This window comes from Triticum urartu, chromosome 3A (genome assembly GCF_056163025.1).
Source record: "Triticum urartu cultivar PI428250 chromosome 3A, HENAU_Tu73, whole genome shotgun sequence".
Lineage (NCBI taxonomy): Eukaryota > Viridiplantae > Streptophyta > Magnoliopsida > Poales > Poaceae > Triticum > Triticum urartu.
In genome coordinates, this window is record NC_141875.1 from 633485069 (window position 1) to 633497587 (window position 12519).

Consider the following 12519-nt stretch of genomic DNA (forward strand, 5'->3'; position numbering starts at 1 on the left):
AGTTGCGGATGATTCCAATTACGTGGCCGTTTGCCACTTGGGGGCTGGATATGGTTGGACCCTTCAAGCGCTCCAAGGACAAGAAGACCCATCTGTTAGTAGCAGTTGATAAATTCACGAAATGGGTAGAGGCAGAGCCAGCCAGCAAGTGTGATGCAGCCACAACGGTTCAATTCATCAAAAAGGTGATATTCCGGTTTGGCTTTCCACATAGCATTATAGCAGATAATGGCACTAACTTGTCAAAAGGAGAGATGGAAGAATTCTGTCAACATGAGCACATCCGGCTTGATCTAGCATCAGTGGCTCACCCCCAATCTAATGGTCAAGCGGAAAGGGCAAATCAAGAAATTCTGCGGAGTATCAAACCAAGGCTTATGGTTCCCTTAAAGCGGACGCCGGGTTGTTGGGTCGAGGAGCTACCTTCTGTGTTATGGAGCATCAACACCACACCCAATAGGTCTATGGGTTACACGCCTTTCTTCATGGTTTATGGAGCAGAGGCGGTTCTTCCTAGTGACATCCGTCATGATTCGCCCTGTGTGGCAACTTATGTTGAAGCTGATAATGAGAAGGCATGTTAGGATTCTCTGGACCTGTTGGATGAAGAGCGGGATCTTGCAGCAGCGCGTTCGGCGATTTATCAACAAGACCTTCGACGTTATCACAGCCGCCGGGTTAAAACTAGAACCTTTCAAGAAGGTGATTTGGTGCTCCGGCTCATCCAGGATCAGACTGATATGCATAAGTTATCCCCCCCTTGGGAAGGACCCTTTGTGGTCAGCAAAAATCTGCACAACGGATCCTACTACCTCATTGATGTTCGAGAGCATGAAGACTCACGTCAATCGGAGGAGGAGACAAAGCGACCATGTAACATAGCTCTCCTTCGGCCTTACTATACTTGAAGCCATAGGCTTTTTCACCTATACATATTTATGACAATGTATATACCATATAATAAACCGGAGCCTCCATTATAAGCGGGGTATCTGTTCTTTCTTATATCATATGTGTGCTTTTACAAGTTAACGGTCAAAGCGGAGTCTTTGTTAAACCGGATTTAGCAACTACATAAAGATAAAGAAAATCACTAGGGGGCTTGGTCATGTTTGAACCACAGCTACACCTCTTGATAGGCATTTCAGCCACACAAGGAAAAATTTGTGGAGCCAAAGAGAGTATTGTACACTGTACAAGCTCAAACATAGGCACACTCTGAGAATCACTCACAAAGTTACTTGGGGGCTCTTTTTTGCAAAGCAACAAAGAGTTTGAAAGGACCCTCGTAATTGGCTATCAAGCCACGGCTTGGAAGCCTGGTGTATTCACCTAAAACCCTGGGTTAACCTGCCTTCATCAAGTAAGCCACTCCTATCCAGGTAATCCTGGCATGACCCATTGAACGTTTGACAAGTCAATCTTTTACAGACCCTGAACTTGTCATAGTTAAAACGGTGATTGGTTAATTGGAGGCCCATCTTAAAAGGCTTTGTTAAATGGTTTAACTCAGAGGCCTGGCAGCCCATGAAAAGCCTCGATTTGGAGCTTGGCAGCTCGTAAAAAGCCTCGCATATTTTCCTATTTGAATTTTGTTTGTTGACAATCATAAGTATTTTTTTTGATAAATCGGCATCCTTGATCCGGCTTTCTTTCCAACCACCAGCTGTTGGCTCATGATCAGTTATAAACCGGTGGTCACTGACCTGGTATGGTTTGACTAAATCACCAGTGTTATGAAGAAAATCCGGTAGGTATACCAGTCCGGTTTAATAGATAGACCAGCATTATGAAGATGAGATTATCAAACGTATCGGGTTGGTGTTAAACACCTTTGATGTATACACGTTTGCTCACTCAATGAGGAAGGCAAGTCATCATAGACTATGCATAAATATATCCCGAAGGGCGGCACAGATTGTCACAAAGGGCTATGAAGCATGCTCGATGGCATGGCAGATAAACAAAGTTTCAGCTATCCTATTACATGAAGCTTTAAAGCGGCTCAATAGTGCCATTGTTTTTCACAGTAGCCATATAAACCGGCGACCGGATCAGGACTCTTCATCACGACAGTTTGATGGTTGCGGATCAGTTGGTGTACGCACTTCTTCATCCCTCCCCAGCCGCTGGAAATCAGTCGTTGACCAATCGATTCCGGTTAAAGCTTGGAATGCTGCTTCTTCATGGATAAGATCAGAAGGGTTAATATCAGGGGCATAAGTGTGCTTACGAATCAGAGGCACAAGTTCTTCGACTTCATGGATCTCGGCCGGCTGTCCTTTCCCTTCTGCATCATAAAACGGTTGAAAATGGGACAAATCGGTGTCTTTAGCTAATTTGCTGGCCGCTGGCCGCATCTGTTTGGTCAACCGCCGAAGATCATCATTGTCAAAGTTTGAACCATCTTCTTTAACGCCTGGATACCCTTTAATGATATCCTCCGCTTCAAGATCTGGAATCCAGGCCTTGGCTCGAATAAGGGCAGTTAATGCTCTGGCTCTTGCAACGGCTCTTTTCAACTCGGCAATACGCGCTGGTAACATGCCCAGCTTCTCAAGGGTTTCCTTAATCAACGTTGGTGCCGATTTGTTATAAGCTGCTGTACTAATGGCTCACTGAGATCTAGAGTATAGCTACTCAACCAATGTGTATGCCGCTTTGAGCTTCATCCGCATATCTGCACCAAGATGAGTGATCCGAGTTCCTGCCAAAGATTTTTTTTCAATATCGTGATCAGTTTTAAGATTCATTGACTGATGCAACATACATAAGCAGATACTTACCAAATATAGCAGAGGTCATAGCGTTGATTTGGCGCTTCAAACCGGCTATTTCTTCAGCCACCGGTTTTAGGGCTTCCTCGGCATCTACGGCTCTTTTGGTCAAACCGGTTTTTTCGGTTTCCCATGCAGCACGATCTTGATTGAAGGATTCTTTCAATTTTTCCATTCCGGCCAGGGCCTGGGTCAGCTCCTCTTTGGCTTTTGCAGCTTCGGCTTGTTGCGACTTCACATTTTCTTGCAAGTCAGAGTTTTTGGCATCTTTGTTTCTCAGTTCAGCCTGCAACATTGAAGGTATCTTCAACAAAACGACATATATATGCACTAAGTATAAAGCATATAACAAGTTATCCACTTCATACTTGGGGGCTAATGCTTATTTGCTCTCAAATACTACCTTCTATGCAAGTCTCCAGAACAATGCAAGCATTATCCTTGACACTTGGGGACTAATGTACGTTAGTTCTAAACTGGCGGTGTGGATTAAAAACCGGATTAACTTGCCAAGTTAAACCGGCCTTTGGGGGCTATGCTACAGAACGTTATCTCATTTTTCAAACATGAGTTTTATCTATGATTGAAGACACGCCTTGGCAAGGATTAATGATGGGATGCTTAAAGTGTTACAAAGACCCGGTTTATGATTGACAATCATAAAACGGCTCTTGGGGGCTACTTGGAATAGTATTTCAGCTATAAATCAATGTGCAAGGGAGAAGAATTTACCTCATATCGTTCTTTCATCAAATTCACCAAACCGGCTTCATAATCCCGGTTTGAGTGCAGACGGTTCAAGAAGCCGGAATGAAGCTCATCTGCGTTAAGATGAGCATAGTTTGATAAGTCACTGCTCCATTTACCTTTATCCCTGGCAGTTTGCTCTTCTTTGGCACTATGCTGAGCCAAAATGACGGGATAACCAGGAGAATTGTGGCTTGCTCCAGTAATAATAACGTCATCGCCTTGGCCTTCAGGATTTTGGGTGGATGATGATGGAATTTCAGTGTCTTTCATTGGATTAGCCCGGTTTGGTTCTGCCGGTTCAGCATCAGGGGCGGCAGGCTCAACATCTGTGGGTTCGTCAGTATGTTGGCCATCAAGGGGCGGATCATCAAAAGTTGTTTCAGGATGGAGGCCTTCCGGTTCACCTGTTTGCTCCGGTTCACCTTTTGGTTCTTCTTCTTCAGCAACAGGGTCTTCTGGCGGATTGGTGACCCGAGCTTTCTTGCTGGGTCTGGCTTTGGCCCTGCAAACAGAATAAAAAGGGTTAACATCCTGTTCAAAAGATGTAGGGCGCATTGAAAGGAAAGGTTTTTCGTAACTCACCCAGCCACAGTTTTCAAAGGGGGGAGTTGAGTTGCTGTCGATTCACCAGAAGAGGAAGGAGGTGTCACCTGATAATTTGAATCGGACGGATTAAGAGGCCGTCTAAAATAACCTGCCTTGGGGTAAGAATGGTCATAAGTAGGAGAGACCTCAGACCGACGCTTCCGAACCGGAGTATCAGGTAAACCGGTAGAGGTGACCTGTTGGCCACTTTGTCGAGTTGTCCGGCGAGCCTCATGTTGTTGAGTCTTCAAAATAAATGTTGGATCCAAGTGAGCAAGAGGATGAGAAAAGCTTACTTTTCGGATTGTTTGGCGAGTTTTTTGTGTTGGCATAGAGTCTGAACCGGAGGAAAGGGTAATTACCTCTACGTCCTCAGCCTGACTAGCTTCGACCTCCTCCTGAGGAAGATCATTGTTAACAAGATGCACAAAAAGAGAGCCAAGTGAGTCAAGTTCTACCTCAGCTTCTGGGTCATCAGTATCATCATCAAGTTCCATAGTAATCCGGTCAGCCGTTTTCCGCTTTGATGTCTGTTTTACGGCTTTGGTCTTCGGGCGGGTTGGTTTGGCCACTTTATCTCCAGTTGGCTTTTCCGCTTTCTCTATGGATTTTCGTTTCCAGAAAGGGTCATCACCCTATACATATAAAGAAGAAGGGTTATAGCTTGTATAAGTCAAAGATATTAGAGATGAAGAGGAAGTGTAATGCTTACAGCAGGCGGTTTGTTCTTGGTGTAGAAGGGATTCAGACCGGTTTGACTACAGACCAGTTCTGATTCATTCAGAATTTTCTTTACCTCTTCAGTAACTTCATCCTTAGATAATTGGATGTTGCAGTGGCATTGAGGATCATCAACCTCACCGGTATATTCGCACATTAAACCGGGACGCCGGCTTAGCGGCAAGATACACCAGGATATCCAACAGTGTACAAAATCCACACCTGTTAAACCGTTTGCCATAAAGGCCCGGAGCTTGGCGATTTGAGGAGCGTATTTTGCCCTTTTTGTATTCGGGCCATTCACAAACTCTGTGTGCCGGTTTAAGTGAAAGAAATCCCGGAACAATTCTGCAGTTGGTTCTTCCTGTAAATAGGCTTCACAGAAGACTTGGAAATTGCATAAGTTGGAGACTGAATTGGGACCAATATCTTGTGGATGCAGTTGGAAGCTGGCAAGCACATCTCGATAAAATTTTGACCCCGGCAGTTTGAAACCACGGCCTATATGGTCAACAAAGATTACCACTTCGCCTTGTCTTGGGGTTGGAGGATTCTCAGTTCCTGGGGCTCCCTATTTGATCTCAGTTTTCTTAGGCAGAGAGCCGATGCTAACCATCTCATCCAGTTGAGCCTCAGTAACCCGGGAACGAGCCCAGTTGCAGGCAGTGAATTGTTTGGCCATTGCAAAGCGAACAAACTGAAAATGAAAGGTCGGTTTATAAATTATGCATGATCATACACAAGAGACAAGGGAGTAAGAAACGTACTGATATAATAAATGGTACAACCCGGAGACTGGTATAATGAGAAAGAAGGTAATGCTAGCGCAGGATTGATCAGACACTGTTAAACCGGAGCGTAATTATGAAGGTAACATGCTCTTCCGGTTTATCAGAGGGCTAATGGCATAGACTATTTATCCAATGTCAAATCGCTTATATTGGTGCGAGGAGAAACATATCTCACAGTGATGTATAGAACTTTCGAATCTAGAGATAAGACAGAAAAGCAAAAATAATTGGATCTTGAAGGAGTGCAGGACTGAAGCAATTGTTGACAGACAGATCAGTTCTTTGCGCATAAAGATTTGTGATGATCATGGTAGGTAAGCTACAGTAAGAGATGTATCAAGCATGAAGTGTCCATCTATTAAATGAAGAACATGGAAGAATAGCACTGATGAACTTCAGAAAAACTGCGAGGAATATCGAAACCCTAGAACAGATCTATGGTGAAAAAAGCAGAGAACTTACCGGAGCAAGTGAGGAAGCGGAAGGGCGCCGCAGTTCTCTGGTGCATTCAGGGCGATGCAGCAGCCGAGGTCGGAGCAGAAACGACGGTCGACGGTGGCGGCGGAGTTCCAGAGGCTGAGTGGCGCGAGGAAGACGATGCGAAGAGGCACGGGGGGAAACGGTGAAAATGACCCCTCGGTCCTATTTATAAGGCAAAGTGAAAAATGGCAAGCGCGGGAATTGAGGAGTCCAAAAAATGGATAAATTAATAAAGGTGTTGCCTCGATAATTGGATATATATTAAATGAAGGAAGTCTCCGATATCAACGGATGGATGACGTCAGGACGGTTTATCGTAATTTTGAAGTATGACGTCACGGCGGTTTACAAGATCAAAAATGAAGACAAGAGAGAAGATTTTTTCTAAAGTGTGGAAGATTGACATGAACAAGTAAAAACCAATCTGGGGCCTAATGTTGGGGATATTACTACTGGAGGTAAACCGGCCTTATGTAGTCGGGTTGACTCTTTGAAGATTAGAAGCCCATGAAGATGTAAAGATGCTAGCGCTTTACGGAGGGCCCAAAGGCGAGTTACAGTATGTAAATGTAAACCGGCCTAGTCATGTAACTTGTATAATAAGATAGAAAGAGAGAGGCCGAACCGGATACGTTTATAAACCGGCTTCGGGACTCTGTAGCCCGGCGTGCGTCAACCTATGTATATAAAGGGACGACCCGGCCGCGGTTTAGGGACAGACAACAACAACTCGAAAGCCAGACAAAACGGATTCGCTCCCTGGCCTTTGAACCCTAGCAATACCAATCACAACTAGACGTAGGCTTTTACCTTCATCGAAGGGGCCGAACTAGTATAAACTCCCGTGTCCCCTTGTCCGGTTTAACCCCTTTAAGCTAACCCGTTGCGATGGCTCCACAACTAAGTCCTTTCACGAGGACATCTGCCGTGACAAACCCACGACAGGGTTCCTAATCCAAAATATCATCTCCTTGCAATTTACATTATTTTCCATTTGCCTCTCGTTTTCCTCTCCCCCCCCCACTTCACAAAAATTTGTCGTTTTATTCGCCCCCCTTGTTCCGTTCGCCGTTTTCTTGCCGGATCTGTTTTTGAGTGCAATCTTGTTGTGTGGTCATCATGACTCTAGAGAACACCAAGTTATGTGATTTCTCAAATACCAACAACTATCATTTTATTGGCACTCCGCTTGATCCTCCCGCCACTAGTGTGGAGACTTGTGATATTAATACTGCTTTGCTGAATCTTGTTATGAAAGACCAATTTTCCAGTACTCCTAATGAGGATGTCGGGTCCCATCTTAATACCTTCATGGAATTCTGCGATATGCAAAAGAAAAAAGATGTGGAAAATGATGTGGTCAAGATGAAATTATTTCCGTTCTCTTTGCGTGATTCTGCAAAAAAATTGGTTCCCTTCTTTGCCTTGCAATAGTATCAATTCTTTGAATAAGTGCAAAGACGCTTTTATCACTAAGTATTTTCCTCCTGCAAAAATTATTTCCCTTAGAACCCAGATCATGAATTTCAAGCAACCTGAACATGAGCATGTTGCGCAATCTTGGGAAAGGATGAAAATGATGCTAAGGAATTGCCCAACTCATGGGTTAAATCTTTGGATGATCATACAAATTTTTTATGCGGGATTGAATTTCGTTTCTTGTAATCTTTTAGATTCCGCCGCGGGTGGTACGTTTATGGAAATTACTTTGGGTGAAGCCACCAAATTTCTTGATAATATCATGGCAAATTATTCACAATGGCATACCGAAAGAGCCCCTACTAGTAAAAAAGTTAATTCGGTTGAAGAAATTTCTTCTTTGAGTGAAAAAGTTGATGCTCTTGTGAAATTGGTTGCTAGTAGAAGTGATCCTATTGATTTTAATGATATGCCTTTGTCTACTCTAATTGAGCAAAATAGTGATGACATTCATGTGAATTTTATTTCTCGCAATAATTTAAACAACAATGCTTATAGAGGAAATTTTAATCCTAGGCCTTTTCCTAGTAATTCCTCTAACAATTATGGTAATTCCTATGGAAATCAATCTTATAATAATAATAGGAACACCTCTGATCTTGAGAATAATATTAAAGAATTTATCAATACACAAAAAGTTTTCAACACTTCCATAGAAGAGATATTGCATAAGATTGATGATTTGTCTAGAAGTGTTGATAGAATTGCTCATGATGTGGAAAATCTCAAGATGAAATTTTTTATGCCTAAAGTAGATGAATCAATTAAAGATCTTTATGTTTCTATGGATGAAAGTAAGAAAATAACTGCTATGCTTAGAGCTAAAAGAGAATTTTTAGAAAAAGCTTTTTCTAGTGATTATTCTTGCAAAAGTGATGAGATCTTAAAATGATTGTTGTTTCTTCTATTGATTCCTTGTTTAGTAAAGTTAAGAATGTTGAAAAAGGGACTGGAGAAGAGTCAACTTTAGGTAAAAGGCATCCTAATATTTCGGAGGGTGAAAATCTTGTTGAGAAAATTGATGAAAGTGGGTTTGGAGAGGTCAAAACTTTAGCTAGTGATGCACCCACTATTTTGGATTACAAAGACTTTAATTATTATAGTTGATATTTGATTGATTGTATTTCTTTGTTGCAATCCATGATAAATTCACCCCATGCTTATGAACAAAACAAAGCTTTTACTAAACATGTTGTTGATGCTATGATGAAAGCTCTTGAAGAGAAATTGGAATTAGAAGTTTTAATTCCTAGAAAATTGCATGATGTCGGTGTACTAGAGTAGGGGTACCCTAGTATCCCGAACTTGTGCACGGGCAGTCGCAGCATCCCGCGACAAGGCTTGCTGGGTGACCGCCAAGGTCCTCCGTGGTTCCTTTGGAGCCATTCAAGAACAAAGTATCCAAGTCAAGACCCCGGCAAGAGGAGCTTGCCGGGAAGGCCAACCAAGGCACCTCAAGACCCCGGCAAGAGGAGCTTGCCGGGAAGGCCACCCAAGGCATCTCAAGGAACTTGCCGCGGCGCGCCACGCATCCCGACAAGGCCCGGTGAGCGACAAGCTCCCGGACACGACAAGACAACGACCGCGGCAAGGCGCTTGCCGCGGCAAGCCACCACTCTGTGCCCGCGCTCCAGCACATCCACCAACGTGTCGCTCTGGGACCCTTCCAGGCGTGCATGGCGGGCGGCTGTGCAGCCAGCGGTGCGCAGTGGCGAGCGGCGCTGACAAGATTGCCATCGTGGCGAGCGGTGGCGTCCCTAACGGTCCCTTTTGCACTGTTTAGGCGACACAGACGGGCATTTAATACCCTTGTCCCCTGCCGTCAGGGTTAGGTATGATACACTGTAGCAGGTAGCTGTACCTACCGCAGCACCTTTCCATTTTTACCCTTTGTCTCCATTGCCACCTGTCGGTGACCCCTTAAGCATATAAAAGGAGGCCCGTGCGCAACGTAGAGGAAGGAGGAGAACATTCACGCTCGGTCTCGTTAGCTGCTGGTGTGTACTGTAGCACTCCGCGCTCCCGAGCAAGAACTCAATACAAACCACAAAGCAGGAGTAGGGTTTTACGCATCCGTGCGGCCCGAACCTGGGTAACTGCTCGTGTGTTTCGCCTCGATCTGCTCTTTGCACGACCTCCGCCCCCGCCGAACCGAAAGGGACTCGGCCCACCGGTCCCAAAGATGTCGGTGGATCTGCAGCAGGCCTTGTCAGAGGAGTGCTCCATCCTACGTGGTTGGCCAATCCTGTAGTCATGCGCAAGGCGAACGGGAAATGGAGACTTTGTATCGATTTTACTGATGTTAACAAAGCTTGTCCCAAAGACCCATTTCCTTTGTCGCGCATTGACCAGATTGTTGACTCCACGGCCGGATGTGATTTGCTTTCATTTCTTGACGCATACTCAGGATACCATCAGATCTTTATGGCGAAAGAGGATGAGGAGAAGACCGCATTCATTACTCCATGTGGCACGTACTGTTTCATACGGATGCCTTTCGGTTTAAAGAATGCTGGTTCAACATTTGCAAGGGTAGTCCATGTCACTCTGGAGCCACAAATGCACAGAAATGTGGAAGCCTACATGGATGATATAGTGGTCAAGAGCAAGGACAAGGCAACTCTGATCCAAGATTTAGACGAGACCTTTGCAAATCTGCGCAAGATCAGCCTCAAGCTCAACCCAGAGAAGTGTGTGTTTGGAGTCCCCTCCGGCAAGCTTCTCGGGTTCTTCGTGTCTCGGCGGGGAATTGAAGCCAATCCTGACAAGATCAAGGCCATTGAGCAGATTGAAGCACCAAAACGCGTCAAGGATGTACAAAGACTTGCCGGTTGCATGGCTACTCTCAGCAGGTTTATCTCTAGGTCTGCTGAGCATGCCCTGCCGTTTTTCAAATTATTGAAAAAGGCAGGTCCAATGAAATGGACTCCGGAAGCGGAGGCTGCGCTGCAAGACTTGAAGAGATACCTGTCCTCCGCTCCAATACTTGTCGCACCTAAACCACAAGAGAAGTTGCTGCTGTATATAGCAGCAACCAATCAAGTGGTTAGTGCTGCGTTAGTGGCAGAGAGGGAGGCAGATGACGAGCCAGCAACCACGGCAGGCGCGTCCAGCGACAAGCAGGGCGCTTCCCCGACAAGCTCTGGTCCCGACAAGGATGGATCTGCGCAGACGCGCGAGGAGATACAGAAGAAAATGGTGCAGCGCCCAGTTTACTTTGTCAGTTCCCTTCTGCAGGAGGCTAGGTCAAGGTACTCTGGCGTGCAGAAGTTGCTTTTTGGCCTTCTCATGGCCTCGAGAAAGCTGCGCCATTACTTCCAAGCACATGAGATCACAGTTGTCACTCGCTTTCCGCTGAAGAGGATACTACAGAATCCAGAAGCGACAGGCAGGATTGTTGAGTGGGCACTGGAACTGTCAAGCTTTGGCCTCAAGTTTGAGAGTACTTCAACTATCCAAAGCAGAGCATTGGCAGAATTGATAGCAGAATGGACGCCAACACCAGATGAAGAAATTCCAGAAACGAGCATCCTCATCGACGAAGCAAGCAAAGAATGGCTGATGTACTTTGACGGTGCCTTTTCGCTGCAAGGCGCCGGCGCTGGTGTGCTGCTTATCGCACCCACCAGAGAGCACCTCAAGTACGTAGTCCAGACGCACTTTCCCAAGGAGCAAGCAACAAACAATACTGCAGAGTATGAAGGCTTGCTTGCCGGTCTCAGGATCGCGGCAGACCTTGGAATCAAGAAGCTCATTGTCCGGGGTGACTCACAGCTTATCGTACGCCAAGTGAACAAGAGCTATCAGATCCGTTGATGGAAGCCTACGTTGACGAAGTGAGAAAGCTAGAAGAGCACTTTGACGGCCTACAGATGGAGCATGTTCCAAGAGCTCAGAACGCCATTGCCGATGGCTTGTCAAAGTGCGCCGCACTTAAGTTACCTGTGGAACCAGGGATCTTTGTGCTCAAGCTGACTCAACCGTCCGTAACGCCATCAACTGGACAGAGCAAGAAGAGGAAGTTGATTTCTGATGACTATTTTCCGGCAGAGCTTCCCGAAGCCGCCGCCAAGAAGGTCCCCAAGATCAACACCAAGAATGCTGAGGAGCAGTCTGCTCCGGCAAGCCCTAGGGTTTGTTCCGTTGAAGCAGAAGCTCCCGACAAGTTTTGCTCCGGCAAGCTTGCCGGGGAACGTCAAGCTCCGGCAGAGCCGCAGGTTCTCGCCGTAGAAGCGGACGTTCCCGCAGCAGCAGATTTGCCTTTAGTCCTTGTTGTCGAGCCACAAGCTCCAGCATGGGCACAGCGGATTGTCCATTTCCTTCAGACAGGAGAACTTCCTGAAGAGCAAGAAGAAGCAGAAAGAGTAGCCCGGCAGTCAAGTATTTAATAATTTGTCGACAAGACACTGTACAGTAGAAGACTCAACGGTGTGAAATTGAAGTGTATTCACCGGGAAGACGGACAAAAGCTGTTGGCAGAGATACATGGAGGCATATGTGGACACCACATTGGCGCAAGAGCACTTGTCAGCAAAGCATTCCGGCAAGGTTTCTTTTGGCTGACAGCCCTCCAGGATGCAACTGCACAAGTAACCAAGTGTGAAGCGTGCCAGTTCCATTCCAAGCAGATACACCAACCAGCTCAAGCTCTCCAGACGATCCCTTTATCCTGGCCATTTTCAGTCTGGGGGCTCGACATCCTCGGCCCCTTCCCCCGAGCAGTCGGGGGCTTTGAGTACTTGTACATTGCAATCGACAAGTTCACAAAGTGGCCGGAAGTGGAACCAGTGAGGAAGGTGACAGCACAGTCAGCAGTCAAGTTCTTCAGGTCGATTGTTTGCCGCTTCGGGATCCCTAACAGGGTGATCACCGACAACGGTACGCAATTCACGAGCCGCACCTTCATGCAGTACGTCCAAGATCTTGGCGCCAAGGTC